This window comes from Oncorhynchus kisutch, linkage group LG30, assembly GCF_002021735.2.
Source record: "Oncorhynchus kisutch isolate 150728-3 linkage group LG30, Okis_V2, whole genome shotgun sequence".
NCBI lineage: Eukaryota > Metazoa > Chordata > Actinopteri > Salmoniformes > Salmonidae > Oncorhynchus > Oncorhynchus kisutch.
The window spans coordinates 39,262,019-39,280,972 of NC_034203.2; the positions used below are offsets into that span (position 1 = coordinate 39,262,019).

The 18,954-nt window shown below is 47.1% G+C and overlaps 1 pseudogene; it reads left to right on the top strand.

The window, feature by feature from the left end:
• Window positions 1–2,068: 2,068 nt before the first annotated feature.
• Window positions 2,069–18,954, top strand: part of LOC109874779 (kin of IRRE-like protein 1) — a 70,908-nt pseudogene continuing 54,022 nt past the window's right edge.

Below are 18,954 nucleotides of genomic sequence, written 5' to 3' on the forward strand. Positions count from 1 at the left end.
CTCCCTCCATCTCTATCTCAATCTCTCCCTCTCTACCTTCCTTCATCTCTCTCTCTCCCTCCCTTCATCTCTCACCATCCCTCCCTCTGTCTCTCTCTCCCTTCTTATCTCTCTCTCTCCCCTCGTCTGTGTCTCTCTCCCCCTCTGTCTCTTTCTCTCCCGCTACCCCTCTCTATCTTCCTCAGTCTCTCTCTCCCTCTCCCTCCATCTCTAACTCAATCTCTCCCTCTCTATCTTCCTTCATCTCTCTTTCTCTCTCTCCTTTCGTCTCTCTCCCCCATCTCTCTCAATCTCTGTCTCTCTCTCACTCCCTCTGTTTCTCTCTGTCTCTACCTTTCCCTTCGTCTCTCTATCTCTCTCTCCCTTCATCTTTCTCACGTTCCCTTCAACTCTCTCTCTCCCTCCCTTCCTCTCTCTCCATCCCTCCCTCTGTCTCTCTCTCTCTCCCTCTCCCTCCATCTGTCTCTCTCTCTCCATCTCTCTCACTCCCTGTCTTTCTCTGCCTTTGTTTCTCTCCCTCTACCCCCTCTATCTTCCTGTCTTTCTCTCCCTTCATCTGTGTCTCTCTCTCCCTTCATCTCTCTCTCTCCCCCTTTGTCTCGCTCTCTCTCCCTTTGTCTTTCTCTCTCTCTCCCTTCATCTCTCTCTCTCCCTTTGTCTTTCTCTCTCTCTCTCCCTTTGTCTTTCTCTCTCTCCCTTTGTCTCTATCTTTCCCTCTGTCTCTCTCTCTCTCTCCCTTTGTCTTTCTCTCTCTCTCCATTTGTCTCTATCTTTCCCTCTGTCTCTCTCTCTCTCCATTTGTCTCTATCTTTCCCTCTGTCTCTCTCTCTCTCCCTTTGTCTCTATCTTTCCCTCTGTCTCTCTCTCTCTCCATTTGTCTCTATCTTTCCCTCTGTCTCTCTCTCTCCCTTTGTCTTTCTCTCTCTCTCTCTCTCCCTTGGTCTCTCTCTCTCCCTTTGTCTCTCTCTCCCATTTTCTTTCTTTCTTTCTCTCTCTATCTTTCCCTCTGTCTCTCTGAACTGAACAGGATAATCAAACATGTTCCTGTGACACAACATTTCTGATGAAATGTGGGAGGATTCAGTTCTCAGTATGTGGGAGGATTCAGTTCTCAGTATGTGGGAGGATTCAGTTCTCAGTATGTGGGAGGATTCAGTTCTCAGTATGTGGGAGGATTTCAGTTCTCAGTATGTGGGAGGATTCAGTTCTCAGTATGTGGGAGGATTCAGTTCTCAGTATGTGGGAGGATTCAGTTCTCAGTATGTGGGAGGATTCAGTTCTCAGTATGTGGGAGGATTCAGTTCTCAGTATGTGGGAGGATTCAGTTCTCAGTATGTGGGAGGATTCAGTTCTCAGTATGTGGGAGGATTCAGTTCTCAGTATGTGGGAGGATTCAGTTCTCAGTATGTGGGAGGATTCAGTTCTCAGTATGTGGGAGGATTCAGTTCTCAGTATGTGGGAGGATTCAGTTCTCAGTATGTGGGAGGATTCAGTTCTCAGTATGTGGGAGGATTCAGTTCTCAGTATGTGGGAGGATTCAGTTCTCAGTATGTGGAGGTCTGGCATTTTTGGAGAAAAAAAAGTTTCTGTGAAAAGGAAAAAAGCAGTTTTGGAGATTTCAAAATAAATCAGAACAGATGGAAAAGCTTCCATTACCACTGAAAGTAGCAGTGTGGCTCAGCACACATTTTTAAACATTTTAAATCTGCCATTTTCATGTGTTTGAGGCAGACACTTGCAACCCACGTCTTGCTATTAGAAGCAGTAATCCAAAATGTAAGCTGTTTTTAAGAATGTAAACTGTACTGATTATAGTTCCTTTTTAGTAATGTTATAACCTCATCCCTGTTAGGTCTACATGTCATATTTTACTACGCAGCACTACATTACACGGTGAAAAGCACATAGGTCTATGAGGCAGGTATCACTGACGGCAAACAGACAATGATTAACTGGTAGAGAGGCACGGCGCAACAAAGGACTTTCATGTAAGAGAATAACTGATGGTGTGCACAAGGGTGCAGTTCCCCATGTCGCCTCCTGCAGTCATAGAGCACACTTATCCGTTTGCGGAGTAAAAAGATGTGATTTGGAGAAGCCTAGTCTAGGCTTTGGGTACGTTCTGTGGTGATTCTGTAGAGAGAGGCAGCGAGAAGAAGAGAAAGGAATTCACTCTTTAATGTGTGTACGGCTGTGCACGCAGCCAGAGAAAAGAGACTGAGAACGAAGGAAAGGAAATCAGAAAAAAATGGGGATAGATTTGAAGCACAAAACAAGTAAAAGCCAAGGAGGGACACGGACCGGAGAAGAAACAAACCGCTGCAATTGACAATCAACCAAAAGATTGCTAATTATTTCCGTTATTGACGCGTAAACTAGGCTATTTCTAGGGGAATTGATGGTGTCTCCACAGAGCAGAAGTCTAACGGACCTTGACGAGGGGAGGAATTCGAATGCACTCGGCTGAATCATGCTGATGTTGTTGTGGATAATAACTTTGGGTATCAGTTTTAACAAAGGTGAGGAAAACTGAACCCCGGTGATATGGTCATCTGCGTGGATGTTTATACATTCTGGTTATTTCCAGTTGGAGCAAAATAGTAAAAGTTTGTATGTATCAATACCTCATCATTCTTTCCGTATCCTACCTCCACTGAATACTATGTGTGTATCACATTCCACGTTTTAGACTATAGGTTTGAAGTTTTTCACGAGTTTGTGCAGAATGAATACTGGAATAGGATTATTGAGCTGAAGGTTTTGATGGGAACGGAGGCATTATTCGTGGTCTCCCGGAAAACATGTTGAAAGAACCTGAGCATTAAAATGCAGACCATACAGCCTAGTGACATTTGGTTCATATTTCCACACTTAAAACGATTGTTCGTGCAGCCCCTATCAGGCGCTCAGAGAGAGAGAGAGAACCGAGACAGACAGCAGCTGCATGTAGGTTATTGGTCTGATATGACCTTTGTATTGCATCAACCGAAATCATTCACACAACTAACGTCTAGTTTATAACACTAGGCTATAGTCCTTTATCACGGGAGAAATGTGATAGTCCTACACACATAATATAATTCACTCACTGCGCATGTTGTGCCAGAGAGAGAGAGAAACATTGATGAGAGAATGGCTGAATGAACAGAACAAGGGAAAACAGGGAAACTCCAGCTCGACTAGAACATAACAGTCACCAACCAGATCAATATCAACAACCAAGACAACTATGTATCTCTCTAGTGCAGGGGTGTCACTCATTGCAGGGTGCAGAACTGAAAATTGGTAATATTTCTTGCCGTCAAAATGAGCAAACAAATGTCCTCTATCCATCGTTTTTGGAATTTTCGATGGTTCTGACTATCTCTTTCATTTCGGTGATTATTAGCGAGCTGGACACAGTCAATAAACTGTGTAAATGTAGGTCCATTATAATTTCTACACATTTTAAAGTAGGTTATATTGAGTTGCATGTAGGTAGTCTCGTGCTGATCGTGTGCCAGTGCGCGTGATTATTTAGCACAGATCTCAGACAGAGAACCGAGGGGAGGTGCATTCGCTTGTCTAAAGAAGGTACGCGGAATGTAGGCAAATAGCCTATTTTACCTTCACATATAAGGTAAACATGTAAAAACTGATAGCTATTATGATTTTACCGCCTCACAGGGATTGATTGATCATCTCTGTCCACTTTGTCCAACACTATTTCGTGTCTATCGAAACGTTATTGTACGTGATAGCTGCTCCAAATAAGGCTTTGATTAATTGTTGTGCGTGAGGATCGGTTCCGTTAGCGGAAGAAAGGGGACCTGTTTGATTATGGACAATTGTTCTCTCGTGCCTGTGCCGTTGGTTTTCACGTGGAGCAGCTACGCGCGCTGCTCATCGCCGGTTGCTGAGGAGATCTCACTCCTGTGTGCTGGAGCACACGGCATACCTGGCTCTGCACCTGAGAGTCCTGGCGCCAGTCATGTTCTGTGCTGATACAACAGCAGTATAATACATGTATTACATCAGCCATTCATACAGCTTCATTCAGTTATGACGCCATTACCAATAGCCATACCCATCACATACACTGTTGACAAACCTCCTTGTAAGACAGAGTAGGCTTCTTTTTTTTACCGTTTTACAGCTCTGCTACCTTAAGAGGAAGGGAAGGTAGGCTTGACAGAGAAAGAGAGAGACAGAACTAGACACAGAAAAGAGGCAGATTCTTGACAGAGAAAGAGAGAGACAGAACTAGACACAGAAAAGAGGCAGATTCTTGACAGAGAAAGAGAGAGAAAGAACTAGACACAGAAAAGAGGCAGAATTTTGACAGAGAAAGAGAGAGACAGAACTAGACATAGAAAAGAGGCAGAATTTTGACAGAGAAAGAGAGAGACAGAACTAGACACAGAAAAGAGGCAGATTTTTGACAGAGAAAGAGAGAGACAGAACTAGACATGTCCTGCAGCTTTGGTCAGTGTCGTGTTTGCTTCTATCTCATATTGAAGTAATTCATGATCACCAGAAGTAGTTTGGTGAATTCAATCCCTAATGTCAAATGGTCATTGTCGCATGCCAAATGGCACCCTATTCCCTAACATAATGCACTACATTTGACCAGAGCCCTATAGTTCTTCTGTGCACCTGCGTAACTAGTCTATTATCTTCATGACAGGAAGCAGTCGTTAGTAAAGTACTCCATTAACAACACTTACATTTATGAAAACCCTTGATATAATACACAATGTTTTTCAGAACAACAGTCTAGAAATGTCCACTGGCCACATTCCAAACGGGACTCTCGAGTGGCGCAGCGGTCTAAGGTACTGCATCTCGGTGCTAGAGGCGTCACTACAGACACTCTGGATCGATTCCAGGCTGTATCACAACCGGCCGTGATTGTGAGTCTCAGCGAGCGGCGCACAATTGGTCCAGCGTCGTCCGGGTAGGCCGTCATTGTCAAATAAGAATTTGTTCTTAACTGACTTTCGGGGGGGCAGGTAGCCTAGTGGTTAGAGCGTTAGGCCAATAACCGTAAGGTTACTAGTTTGAATCCCCGTGGTGACAAGGTAAAAATCTGTCATTCTGCTCCCCAAAAAGGCAATTAACCCACTGTTCCTAGGCTGTCATTATAAATAAGAATTTGCTCTTAACTGACTTGCCTAGTTGAATAAAGGTTTTTTTAAAATATTTTGGGATATGTTGTTGAGAACCAATGTGGGAGTGAAAAGTGAGGATGTTTGCGTATTTGACGGGGCCTGTTGGGGAATTACGAGTGACACACATCAATCTCCCCCATTCTGCCATGCTGAATTAGAGATACTTTGAGAGGGAAAGGGGGCAGAGAGACATGGCCCTGACATGGAGAGAGGTTGGAAACTGGAGAGAGAGAGATAATAATAAAAAATGGCATTGGGAACCCACTATTATAGATTGACTAGTAATTTAGGTGACTAGAGAACGACATAAGCTTCAGGGCAGGTGGGTGTCCAAATCCAGACAGAGCATGTGATGGCTTAGAAAAAAATGTCTAGCCATTCAAATAAATCATCTTATATAATCTAATCAAATCTAATACTACACCTCTTGATATGGATGACATGGATGCATGAATGAGTATTAGACCCAGACCCTACCCTTAAAATGGCTTTGGTTTTGTCCCCAAATTATACTCTTTTGACACCCCTGTTGGCCCTGGTGAAAAGTGTGCACTAGATAGGGAATAGGGTGCCATTTGGGATGCATTCTTTCTTTTGTGGTGGGTGTGTTTGATAGAGGTTGGAGAGATCAGCCACTTCTTTTTAGGAGAGAGGGAGAATCCAGTCTCCAGTTACCCAGTCTCTTCTCTCCTGTTGAGGGAATTCTTTCAAAGAGATTCAGACATCAAAACCAATCAGCATTGGAGGGTATATGTCAACAAAAAGGACTAAAGAGCAAGTATGGCACGTGATGAGAAGGATGTTGAGGTAGTTTCTAAATCTCTCTATCTTCCCTTCGCTCTGTCTCTCTCCCCCCTCTGTCTCTTTGTTGTCTGTGAGAAAAACAATTCAATGACGCTCACCTGGCGTTTTTTGACACTTGAAATCCATTCAAAGATTCTTCTAACAATAGCTTCACTAATGTATGACTCCATATTGATAAATGACAACATAAAATATCAATAATGTGTTTACATCTAAATTCCAGCCTATGCATATTTGTCTATGGTGGTGTTTGTCTGTTCAGGGCAGGCTTTGTGATAGGTCTGTGATAGGACTGTCATGGCACATCGACAGTCCACCAATTACACCGGCCACCAAATGGCACCTTTTCCCTTTATAAGGCACTACTTTTGAACAGAGCACTATGAGCCCAGTGCACCATATTAGGGAATAGAGTGCCATTTGAGCCACTTCGTTCCATCACACAAAATAACCAGTCCAGATTGAGGCAATTGTGATATATTATGACACAATTCTGTGACGTTTTTGTTTGTTTTGGTGTTCTCCATTTTTCTTTGGTGGAGCTGTTCATACAATTCGTAGTTCATCGGTGATTGATCAACAGTACTATTCTTAGTAGGAGTGGTAACAAAGGACAGGATTCTTCAATGAAGTGATTGTTGTCATTCAATGACATTAGTTACAGTTGCACATTTCCCTGATTTATCTTAGATTGATTTGGACTATTTTATGGAAGTAAACTCAGCAAAAAAAGAAACGTCCCTTTTTCAGGACCCTGTCTTTCGAAGATAATTAGTAAAAATCTAAATAACTTCACAGATCTTCATTGTAAAGGGTTTAAACACTATTTCCCATGCTTGTTCAATGAACCATAAACAATTAATGAACATACACCTGTGGAATGGTCGTTAAGACACAAACAGATTACAGACAGTAGGCAATTAAGGTCACAGTTAAGAAAACGTAGGACACTAAAGAGGCCTTTCTACTGACTCTCAAAAACACCAAAAGAAAGATGCCCAGGGTCCCTGCTCATTTGTGTGAACATGCCTTAGCATGCTGCAAGGAGGCATGAGGACTGTAGATGTGGCCAGGGCAATAAATTGCAATGTTCGTACTGTGAGACGCCTAAGACAGAGCTACAGGAAGACATGGCGGACAGCTGATCGTCCTCGCAGTGGCAGACCACGTGTAACAACACATACACAGGATCGGTACATCCGAACATCACACCTGCTGGACAGGTACAGGATGGCAACAACAACTGCCCGAGTTACACCAGGAACGCACAATCCCTCCATCAGTGCTCATGTAACAGTTCAGCTTCGAACCAGGGACCCCTCTGCACACATCAACAACTGCCTCCCACAAAGCGTCGTTACCCATCGCTCCACAAAAGCCGAGCAAAAGGAACAACTACTTCAAGGTCTCAGAGCGAGTGATGTCACCGATTAAAGCTCATCCTGGCTTAATACTTAATTCAGCTGGTGGCCACACCAGATACTGACTGTTACTTTTGATTTTGACCCCTCCTTTGTTCAGAGACACATTATTCAATTTCTGTTTGTCACATGTCTGTGGAACTTGTTCAGTTTACGTCTCAGTTGTTCAATCTTGTTATGTTCATACAAATATTTACACATGTCAAGTTTGTTGAAAATAAACTCAGTTGACAGTGAGAGGACGTTTCTTTTTTGCTGAGTTTAAATGCTGGCTATGTTGTTACCAAGAGGGAAAACAGTCATATTGACCCTTTTCTTTTTTTTCAAGCAAATGTCTTTTAAGGGAGTATGTGAGCCACAGACATTTGCTTGAGCTAGCCAAGTTCTGCTAGGAGCAAACAGAACCTAGTATGTGGGCGCCTTTACAATCATCCATGCATACATTTGAAGTATGGGAGATCCCGGGAATCAGGGTAGCGGAGTGGGGTAGAGGAGTAAGGTAGAGGAGTAAGGTAGCGGAGAGGGGTAGAGGAGTAAGGTAGTGGAGTGGGGTAAAGGAGAGGGGTAGAGAAGTGGGGGAGTGGAGTGGGGTAGAGGAGTAAGGTAGCAGAGTGGGGTAGAGGAGTAAGGTAGAGGAGTAAGGTAGCGGAGGAAGGTAGAGGAGTGGGGTAGAGGAGTGGGGTAGAGGAGTAAGGTAGTGGAGTGGGGTAGAGGAGTGGGGTAGAGGAGTAAGGTAGAGGAGTGGGGTAGAGGAGTAAGGTAGAGGAGTAAGGTAGAGGGGTGGGGTAGAGGAGTAAGGTAGTGGAGTAAGGTAGCGGAGTGGGGTTGAGGAGTAAGGTAGTGGAGTACGGTAGAGGAGTGAGGTAGAGGAGTAAGGTAGCGGAGTGGGGTAGAGGAGTAAGGTAGTGGAGTGGGGTAGAGGAGTAAGGTAGTGAAGAGGGGTAAAGGAGTGGGGTAGAGGAGTGGGGTAGCGGAGTAGGGTAGAGGAGTAAGGTAGTGGAGAGGGGTAAAGGAGTGGGGTAGAGGAGTGGGGTAAAGGAGTGGGGTAGAGGAGTAAGGTAGTGGAGTGGGGTAGAGGAGTAGGGTAGAGGAGTAAGGTAGCGGAGTGGGGTAGAGGAGTAAGGTAGCAGAGTGGGGTAGAGGCGTAAGGTAGCAGAGTGGGGTAGCGGAGTAGCGGAATAGGGTAAAGGAGTGGGGTAGCGGAGTAGCGGAATACGGTAGAGGAGTAAGGTAGTGGAGTAGCGGAATAGGGTAGAGGAGTGGGGTAGAGGAGTAGCGGAATAGGGTAGAGGATTAAGGTAGTGGAGTAGCGGAATAGGGTAGAGGAGTGGGGTAGCGGAGTAGCGGAATAGGGTAGAGGAGTGGGGTAGCGGAGTAGCGGAATAGGGTAGAGGAGTGAGGTAGAGGAGTAAGGTAGTGGAGTAGCGGAATAGGATAGAGGAGTGGGGTAGAGAAGTAGGGTACTGGAGTGGGGTAGAGGAGTAAGGTAGTGGAGTAGCGGAATAGGATAGAGGAGTGGGGTAGAGGAGTAGCGGAATAGCATAGTGGAGTGGGGTAGAGGAGTGGGGTAGTGGAGTAGCGGAATAGGATAGAGGAGTGGGGTAGAGGAGTAAGGTAGTGGAGTAGCGGAATAGGGTAGAGGAGTGGGGTAGCGGAGTAAGGTAGTGGAGTAGCGGAATAGGGTAGAGGAGTGGGGTAGCGGAGTAAGGTAGTGGAGTAGCGGAATAGCATAGTGGAGTGGGGTAGAGGAGTGGGGTAGTGGAGTAGCGGAATAGGATAGAGGAGTGGGGTAGAGGAGTGGGGTAGAGGAGTAGCGGAATAGGATAGAGGAGTGGGGTAGAGGAGTAAGGTAGTGGAGTAGCGGAATAGGGTAGAGGAGTGGGGTAGCGGAGTAAGGTAGTGGAGTAGCGGAATAGGGTAGAGGAGTGGGGTAGCGGAGTAAGGTAGTGGAGTAGCGGAATAGGGTAGAGGAGTGGGGTAGAGGATTAGCGGAATAGGATAAAGGAGTGGGGTAGAGGAGTAGCGGAATAGGATAGAGGAGTGGGGTAGAGGAGTAAGGTAGCGGAATGGGGTAGAGGAGTAAGGTAGTGGAGTGGGGTAGAGGAGTAAGGTAGCGGAGTAATGTAGAGGAGTAAGGTAGCGGATTGGGGGTAGAGGAGTAAGGTAGCGGAATGGGGTAGAGGAGTAAGGTAGAGGAGTAAGGTAGAGGAGGAAGGTAGAGGAGTGGGGTAGAGGAGTGGGGTAGAGGAGTAAGGTAGTGGAGTGGGGTAGAGGAGTGGGGTAGAGGAGTAAGGTAGAGGAGTGGGGTAGAGGAGTAAGGTAGAGGAGTAAGGTAGAGGGGTGGGGTAGAGGAGTAAGGTAGTGGAGTAAGGTAGAGGAGTGAGGTAGAGGAGTAAGGTAGCGGAGTGGGGTAGAGGAGTAAGGTAGCGGAGTGGGGTAGAGAAGTATGGTAGTGGAGTGGGGTAGAGGAGTAAGGTAGTGGAGAGGGGTAAAGGAGTGGGGTAGAGGAGTGGGGTAGCGGAGTGGGGTAGAGGAGTAAGGTAGTGGAGAGGGGTAAAGGAGTGGGGTAGAGGAGTGGGGTAGAGGAGTGGGGTAGAGGAGTAAGGTAGAGGAGTAAGGTAGAGGAGTGTTGTTGAGGAGTAAGGTAGTGGAGTACGGTAGAGGAGTGAGGTAGAGGAGTAAGGTAGCGGAGTGGGGTAGAGGAGTAAGGTAGTGGAGTGGGGTAGAGGAGTAAGGTAGTGAAGAGGGGTAAAGGAGTGGGGTAGAGGAGTGGGGTAGCGGAGTAGGGGTAGAGGAGTAAGGTAGTGGAGAGGGGTAAAGGAGTGGGGTAGAGGAGTGGGGTAGAGGAGTGGGGTAAAGGAGTGGGGTAGAGGAGTAAGGTAGTGGAGTGGGGTAGAGGAGTAGGGTAGAGGAGTAAGGTAGCGGAGTGGGGTAGAGGAGTAAGGTAGCAGAGTGGGGTAGAGGCGTAAGGTAGCAGAGTGGGGTAGCGGAGTAGCGGAATAGGGTAAAGGAGTGGGGTAGCGGAGTAGCGGAATAGGGTAGAGGAGTAAGGTAGTGGAGTAGCGGAATAGGGTAGAGGAGTGGGGTAGAGGAGTAGCGGAATAGGGTACAGGAGTAAGGTAGTGGAGTAGCGGAATAGGGTAGAGGAGTGGGGTAGCGGAGTAGCGGAATAGGGTAGAGGAGTGGGGTAGCGGAATAGGGTAGAGGAGTGAGGTAGAGGAGTAAGGTAGTGGAGTAGCGGAATAGGATAGAGGAGTGGGGTAGAGAAGTAGGGTACTGGAGTGGGGTAGAGGAGTAAGGTAGTGGAGTAGCGGAATAGGATAGAGGAGTGGGGTAGAGGAGTAGCGGAATAGCATAGTGGAGTGGGGTAGAGGAGTGGGGTAGTGGAGTAGCGGAATAGGATAGAGGAGTGGGGTAGAGGAGTAGCGGAATAGGATAGAGGAGTGGGGTAGAGGAGTAAGGTAGTGGAGTAGCGGAATAGGGTAGAGGAGTGGGGTAGCGGAGTAAGGTAGTGGAGTAGCGGAATAGGGTAGAGGAGTGGGGTAGCGGAGTAAGGTAGTGGAAGTAGCGGAATAGCATAGTGGAGTGGGGTAGAGGAGTGGGGTAGTGGAGTAGCGGAATAGGATAGAGGAGTGGGGTAGAGGAGTGGGGTAGAGGAGTAGCGAAATAGGATAGAGGAGTGGGGTAGAGGAGTAAGGTAGTGGAGTAGCGGAATAGGGTAGAGGAGTGGGGTAGCGGAGTAAGGTAGTGGAGTAGCGGAATAGGGTAGAGGAGTGGGGTAGCGGAGTAAGGTAGTGGAGTAGTGGAATAGGGTAGAGGAGTGGGGTAGAGGATTAGCGGAATAGGATAAAGGAGTGGGGTAGAGGAGTAGCGGAATAGGATAGAGGAGTGGGGTAGAGGAGTAGCGGAATAGGATAGAGGAGTGGGGTAGAGGAGTAAGGTAGTGGAGTAGCGGAATAGGGTAGAGGAGTGGGGTAGCGGAGTAAGGTAGTGGAGTAGCGGAATAGGGTAGAGGAGTGGGGTAGCGGAGTAAGGTAGTGGAGTAGCGGAATAGCATAGTGGAGTGGGGTAGAGGAGTGGGGTAGTGGAGTAGCAGAATAGGATAGAGGAGTGGGGTAGAGGAGTGGGGTAGAGGAGTAGCGAAATAGGATAGAGGAGTGGGGTAGAGGAGTAAGGTAGTGGAGTAGCGGAATAGGGTAGAGGAGTGGGGTAGCGGAGTAAGGTAGTGGAGTAGCGGAATAGGGTAGAGGAGTGGGGTAGCGGAGTAAGGTAGTGGAGTAGCGGAATAGGGTAGAGGAGTGGGGTAGAGGATTAGCGGAATAGGATAAAGGAGTGGGGTAGAGGAGTAGCGGAATAGGATAGAGGAGTGGGGTAGAGGAGTAGCGGAATAGGATAGAGGAGTGGGGTAGCGGAGTATGGTAGTGGAGTAGCGGAATAGGATAGAGGAGTGGGGTAGAGGAGTAAGGTAGTGGAGTAGCAGAATAGGGTAGAGGAGTGGGGTAGCGGTCTAGCGGAGAGGGTGGTAGCATCATCAACATCATTCTCTTGGCGTGCGTCCCCTATATAGTTCCTATGGGATGCAGCCTTGGTAAATTAACTGGTGATTTGGGTGATTTGGGTGATGATGTCCCTGTAGGAGATTTGGGTGTCATTGTTCTAGTGGAGGGGATTAGGGTGGCTTTACACCTCAGGCAGTAGTAGCGGAATAGGATAGAGGAGTGGGGTAGAGGAGTGGGGTAGAGGAGTAGCGGAATAGGATAGAGGAGTGGGGTAGAGGAGTAAGGTAGTGGAGTAGCGGAATAGGGTAGAGGAGTGGGGTAGCGGAGTAAGGTAGTGGAGTAGCGGAATAGGGTAGAGGAGTGGGGTAGCGGAGTAAGGTAGTGGAGTAGCGGAATAGGGTAGAGGAGTGGGGTAGAGGATTAGCGGAATAGGATAAAGGAGTGGGGTAGAGGAGTAGCGGAATAGGATAGAGGAGTGGGGTAGAGGAGTAAGGTAGCGGAATGGGGTAGAGGAGTAAGGTAGTGGAGTGGGGTAGAGGAGTAAGGTAGCGGAGTAATGTAGAGGAGTAAGGTAGCGGATTGGGGGTAGAGGAGTAAGGTAGCGGAATGGGGTAGAGGAGTAAGGTAGAGGAGTAAGGTAGAGGAGGAAGGTAGAGGAGTGGGGGTAGAGGAGTGGGGTAGAGGAGTAAGGTAGTGGAGTGGGGTAGAGGAGTGGGGTAGAGGAGTAAGGTAGAGGAGTGGGGTAGAGGAGTAAGGTAGAGGAGTAAGGTAGAGGGGTGGGGTAGAGGAGTAAGGTAGTGGAGTAAGGTAGAGGAGTGAGGTAGAGGAGTAAGGTAGCGGAGTGGGGTAGAGGAGTAAGGTAGCGGAGTGGGGTAGAGAAGTATGGTAGTGGAGTGGGGTAGAGGAGTAAGGTAGTGGAGAGGGGTAAAGGAGTGGGGTAGAGGAGTGGGGTAGCGGAGTGGGGTAGAGGAGTAAGGTAGTGGAGAGGGGTAAAGGAGTGGGGTAGAGGAGTGGGGTAGAGGAGTGGGGTAGAGGAGTAAGGTAGAGGAGTAAGGTAGAGGAGTGTTGTTGAGGAGTAAGGTAGTGGAGTACGGTAGAGGAGTGAGGTAGAGGAGTAAGGTAGCGGAGTGGGGTAGAGGAGTAAGGTAGTGGAGTGGGGTAGAGGAGTAAGGTAGTGAAGAGGGGTAAAGGAGTGGGGTAGAGGAGTGGGGTAGCGGAGTAGGGTAGAGGAGTAAGGTAGTGGAGAGGGGTAAAGGAGTGGGGTAGAGGAGTGGGGTAAAGGAGTGGGGTAGAGGAGTAAGGTAGTGGAGTGGGGTAGAGGAGTAGGGTAGAGGAGTAAGGTAGCGGAGTGGGGTAGAGGAGTAAGGTAGCAGAGTGGGGTAGAGGCGTAAGGTAGCAGAGTGGGGTAGCGGAGTAGCGGAATAGGGTAAAGGAGTGGGGTAGCGGAGTAGCGGAATAGGGTAGAGGAGTAAGTTAGTGGAGTAGCGGAATAGGGTAGAGGAGTGGGGTAGAGGAGTAGCGGAATAGGGTAGAGGAGTAAGGTAGTGGAGTAGCGGAATAGGGTAGAGGAGAGGGGGTAGCGGAGTAGCGGAATAGGGTAGAGGAGTGGGGTAGCGGAATAGGGTAGAGGAGTGAGGTAGAGGAGTAAGGTAGTGGAGTAGCGGAATAGGATAGAGGAGTGGGGTAGAGAAGTAGGGTACTGGAGTGGGGTAGAGGAGTAAGGTAGTGGAGTAGCGGAATAGGATAGAGGAGTGGGGTAGAGGAGTAGCGGAATAGCATAGTGGAGTGGGGTAGAGGAGTGGGGTAGTGGAGTAGCGGAATAGGATAGAGGAGTGGGGTAGAGGAGTAGCGGAATAGGATAGAGGAGTGGGGTAGAGGAGTAAGGTAGTGGAGTAGCGGAATAGGGTAGAGGAGTGGGGTAGCGGAGTAAGGTAGTGGAGTAGCGGAATAGGGTAGAGGAGTGGGGTAGCGGAGTAAGGTAGTGGAGTAGCGGAATAGCATAGTGGAGTGGGGTAGAGGAGTGGGGTAGTGGAGTAGCGGAATAGGATAGAGGAGTGGGGTAGCGGAGTAAGGTAGTGGAGTAGCGGAATAGGGTAGAGGAGTGGGGTAGAGGATTAGCGGAATAGGATAAAGGAGTGGGGTAGAGGAGTAGCGGAATAGGATAGAGGAGTGGGGTAGAGGAGTAGCGGAATAGGATAGAGGAGTGGGGTAGAGGAGTAAGGTAGTGGAGTAGCGGAATAGGGTAGAGGAGTGGGGTAGCGGAGTAAGGTAGTGGAGTAGCGGAATAGGGTAGAGGAGTGGGGTAGCGGAGTAAGGTAGTGGAGTAGCGGAATAGCATAGTGGAGTGGGGTAGAGGAGTGGGGTAGTGGAGTAGCAGAATAGGATAGAGGAGTGGGGTAGAGGAGTGGGGTAGAGGAGTAGCGAAATAGGATAGAGGAGTGGGGTAGAGGAGTAAGGTAGTGGAGTAGCGGAATAGGGTAGAGGAGTGGGGTAGCGGAGTAAGGTAGTGGAGTAGCGGAATAGGGTAGAGGAGTGGGGTAGCGGAGTAAGGTAGTGGAGTAGCGGAATAGGGTAGAGGAGTGGGGTAGAGGATTAGCGGAATAGGATAAAGGAGTGGGGTAGAGGAGTAGCGGAATAGGATAGAGGAGTGGGGTAGAGGAGTAGCGGAATAGGATAGAGGAGTGGGGTAGCGGAGTATGGTAGTGGAGTAGCGGAATAGAATAGAGGAGTGGAGTAGAGGAGTAAGGTAGTGGAGTAGCAGAATAGGGTAGAGGAGTGGGGTAGCGGTCTAGCGGAGAGGGTGGTAGCATCATCAACATCATTCTCTTGGCGTGCGTCCCCTATATAGTTCCTATGGGATGCAGCCTTGGTAAATTAACTGGTGATTTGGGTGATTTGGGTGATGATGTCCCTGTAGGAGATTTGGGTGTCATTGTTCTAGTGGAGGGGATTAGGGGGGCTTTACACCTCAGGCAGTGTGTGTGTGTGTGTGTGTGTGTGTGTGTGTGTGTGTGTGTGTGTGTGTGTGTGTGTGTGTGTGTGTGTGTGTGTGTGTGTGTGTGTGTGTGTGTGTGTGTGTGTGTGTGTGTGTGTGTGTGTGTGTGTGTGTGTGTGTGTGTGTGTGCGTGTCTATATGTGCGTGTGTGTGGGTGTGTGAATGTTCTACATAATATGAGTAATTGTGTTTTCTAACAAGGCAGGGGTGAGAGCCAAATAAAACAAGGTAACGATAAACCTGTCGTCCCCCACGAATCATGCAGCCCCCCGATAGTGGCGATTTAAATATTGCGTGTGACTAACAACATTCAGTTAATTACTGTAGGCTACCGTCATGGGCCAATCAGTGTAATTTTGTAAATGTTTTCTATGGCAAGACGCGTTATTCACCCAAGTTTCATCAAAATCCGGGCCAGTGCTGTTTGAGATATTGCATGTGACTGACGTAGGAATGAATGTACGAACAAACGCGGACAGACTGGGTGAACAATAAAAAGAGCGTGTATACTGAGGATAGAGGCAGAGATGTGGGGTGGAAAGAAAGAAAGAAAGAAAGAAAGAAAGAGGGAGGGAGGGAGGCAAAGATAATATTATTGTGCTCTTTTTTAAATAAAATAAGAATGTTTCTATAGCAACCATCTAACCAGAGGCTGAAGAGAGAGGGGGGTGGGGGGGGGGGGGTGCAGCGGTGGAGAGACTGTTTCCATAGCAACACACAAAGAGAGGGAGAAAAGGACTTATGGAAACTTAGATGAAAAAAACTGTATATACGCAACATAGTCTAGTGTTGGTGTTGGAGATAGATAGAGGAGGAGAGGTGGAGAGAGGAAACAGGAGTGTATGTGTATAGTACAGGGGTCTCCAACCTTTTCTAGCATGAGAGCTTTTTTTTATATAGCTTTCAAATAGGCCCATTCTACCCTACACCTCCTCCCCAGGTCCTTGGTGGACAAGATATGTTTTCTTGTCAATACACCTGGTAATAAAACTAATGTTAATTAACAGTATTTGGCATAAAATAAAAAATATATTTTGTATTTTCCTGTTTTCTCAATTTTATTTTTCCTGTTTTATTTATTTTTCTCAGTTTTTTTTACTGTCAATATTACAATTATTGATAGAGAAACAGCGAAAATGGATGTTCAGAGTCCATGTCAGTGCTTTTAAGGTCTGGAGAAAGACATACTTCGATTTTTGAGTGTATTTCCCCCTTAATTGCAAGTGAGGAATGTGTTGCTCGAGTTTCTGCTGTTAGGCCTATGGCAGCAGAACATATCATGGCAGAGTTTGCAAAACATTGGCCACCCAATTGAAACAAATATTTATGATATACTGTAGTTCTGTCAGGTAAGCCTACTTTGCAGTGTACATTTAATTGAGAAGGTTTTTGGGGACGCCGGTTATCATTAGCATCGCTAACTGGCTACATACACACTGATAGACAAACGCGTGAACCAAACAGACAGACAGGGGCAATATTGCTGGAAATTAATTGGCAGGTGTTGTGTTACGTTTGGATTTTTAAGCCAACAGTGACTAACCAGGGCGGGATAATGTCGATGTGACCTTTTGATTGGATAGTAGCCCCGGGAGCTTTATGTTTCTGACAGTTTGCAATGGAACACATAAAAAAGACATGCACTTTCAGAATTGATTGGCGAGCTACTCTCCTGTTGGAGGCCACTGGTGCAGTGTCTATAGTACAGGGCCAAGGAGAAACAGACAGATGGAGGAATGAAAAGCCATTCATGAAATGGATTATGATGCACTGCATATGGTAGAGAAGAAGAGGCTGAAGTCTGGTAGACCAGAGGTGACCCCATCACTGAGGAGGGAGAGAGAGAGTTAGGGGGGGAGATAGAGAGAGGGAAAGAGAGAGGAAGAGAGAGAGGGGAGAGAGAGGACGGAGAGAGAGGAAGAAGAGGGAGAGGAAGAGAGAAGGAGAGAGGACAGAAATAGAGAGCGGGAGAGAGAGAGGAAGAGAGAGAGAGTTAGGGGGGAAGATAGAGAGAGGAAAAGAGAGAGGAAGAGAGAGAGGACAGAGAGAGAGGAAGGAGAGAGGGGAAGAGAGAGGACAGAAATAGAGAGCGGGAGAGAGAGAATTGATAGAGGGCTTAGAGTTCATAGAATTCTATCGACGAATGTCACGGTCTGTCTCCCCAAGTCGCAATGGTACTGAAGACCTGTGTCTCAAATGGCACTCTATTCACTATATAGTGCACTACTTTTAACCAGAGCCCTATGCCACCCTGGTCAGAAGTAGTGCACTATATAAGGAATAGGGTGCCATTTGGGACGCTGACGGTGTGTCTCCCCAAGTCACAATCAATCTTTAGGCCTTCATTAGGTATCATAGGAAGGACATTTACTATATGTTCAATTACCATAGGTTCTAAAGATATAACATACTGTTCAACATATATATTTATATATAGGACACATGTGTCCTGTGTACTGGTACATCAAGCTGCCTCACACTGCAGAAACAGGAGATAGGCTTCTGTCCTACGGGTCAAATCAAATAAAACAAGTGTTTGTCAAAGGTGTAGTAGACCTTACAGTGAAATGCTGAATACAACAGGTGTAGTAGACCTTACAGTGAATGCTGAATACAACAGGTTGTAGACCTTACAGTGAAATGCTGAATACAACAGGTGTAGTAGACCTTACAGTGAAATGCTGAATACAACAGGTGGGTGTAGTAGACCTTACAGTGAAATGCTGAATACAACAGGTGGGTGTAGTAGACCTTACAGTGAAATGCTGAATACAACAGGTGGGGTGTAGTAGACCTTACAGTGAAATGCTGAATACAACAGGTGTAGTAGACCTTACAGTGAAATGCTGAATACAACAGGTGTAGTAGACCTTACAGTGAAATGCTGAATACAACAGGTGGTGTAGTAGACCTTACAGTGAAATGCTGAATACAACAGGTGGGTGTAGTAGACCTTACAGTGAAATGCTGAATACAACAGGTGGGTGTAGTAGACCTTACAGTGAAATGCTGAATACAACAGGTGGGTGTAGTAGACCTTACAGTGAAATGCTGAATACAACAGGTGGGTGTAGTAGACCTTACAGTGAAATGCTGAATACAACAGGTGGGTGTAGTAGACCTTACAGTGAAATGCTGAATACAACAGGTGGGTGTAGTAGACCTTACAGTGAAATGCTGAATACAACAGGTGGGTGTAGTAGACCTTACAGTGAAATGCTGAATACAACAGGTGGGTGTAGTAGACCTTACAGTGAAATGCTGAATACAACAGGTGGGTGTAGTAGACCTTACAGTGAAATGCTGAATACAACAGGTGGGTGTAATAGACCTTACAGTGAAATGCTGACTACAACAGGTGGGTTGTAGTAGACCTTACAGTGAAATGCTGACTTATAAGTCCTTAACCAACAATGCAGTTTTAAGAAAATACACACAAAAAGTAAGAGAAAAACAAATAATTAAAGAGCAGCAGTAAATAGAGGGGCGAAATACAGGGGGTACCGGTACAGAGTCAATGTGGAGACAATATACAGGGGGTACTGGTACAGAGTCAATGTGGAGGCTATATACAGGGGGTACCGGTACAGAGTCAATGTGGAGGCTATATACAGGGGGTACCGGTAGAGAGTCAATGCGGAGACTATATACAGGGGGTACCGGTACAGAGTCAATGTGGAGGCTATATACAGGGGGTACCGGTACGAGTCAATGTGGAGACTATATACAGGGGGGTACCGGTACCGAGTCAATGTGGAGACTATATACAGGGGGTACCCGGTACCGTAGTCAATGTGGAGACTATATACAGGGGGTACCGGTACAGAGTCAATGTGGAGACTATATACAGGGGGTACCGGTACAGAGTCATGTGGAGACTATATACAGGGGTACCGGTACAGAGTCAATGTGGAGACTATATACAGGGGGTACCGGTACAGAGTCAATGTGGAGACTATATACAGGGGGTACCGGTACAGAGTCAACGTGGAGGGCTATATACAGGGGGTACTGGTACAGAGTCAATGTGGAGGCTATATACAGGGGGTACCGGTACAGAGTCAATGTGGAGACTATATACAGGG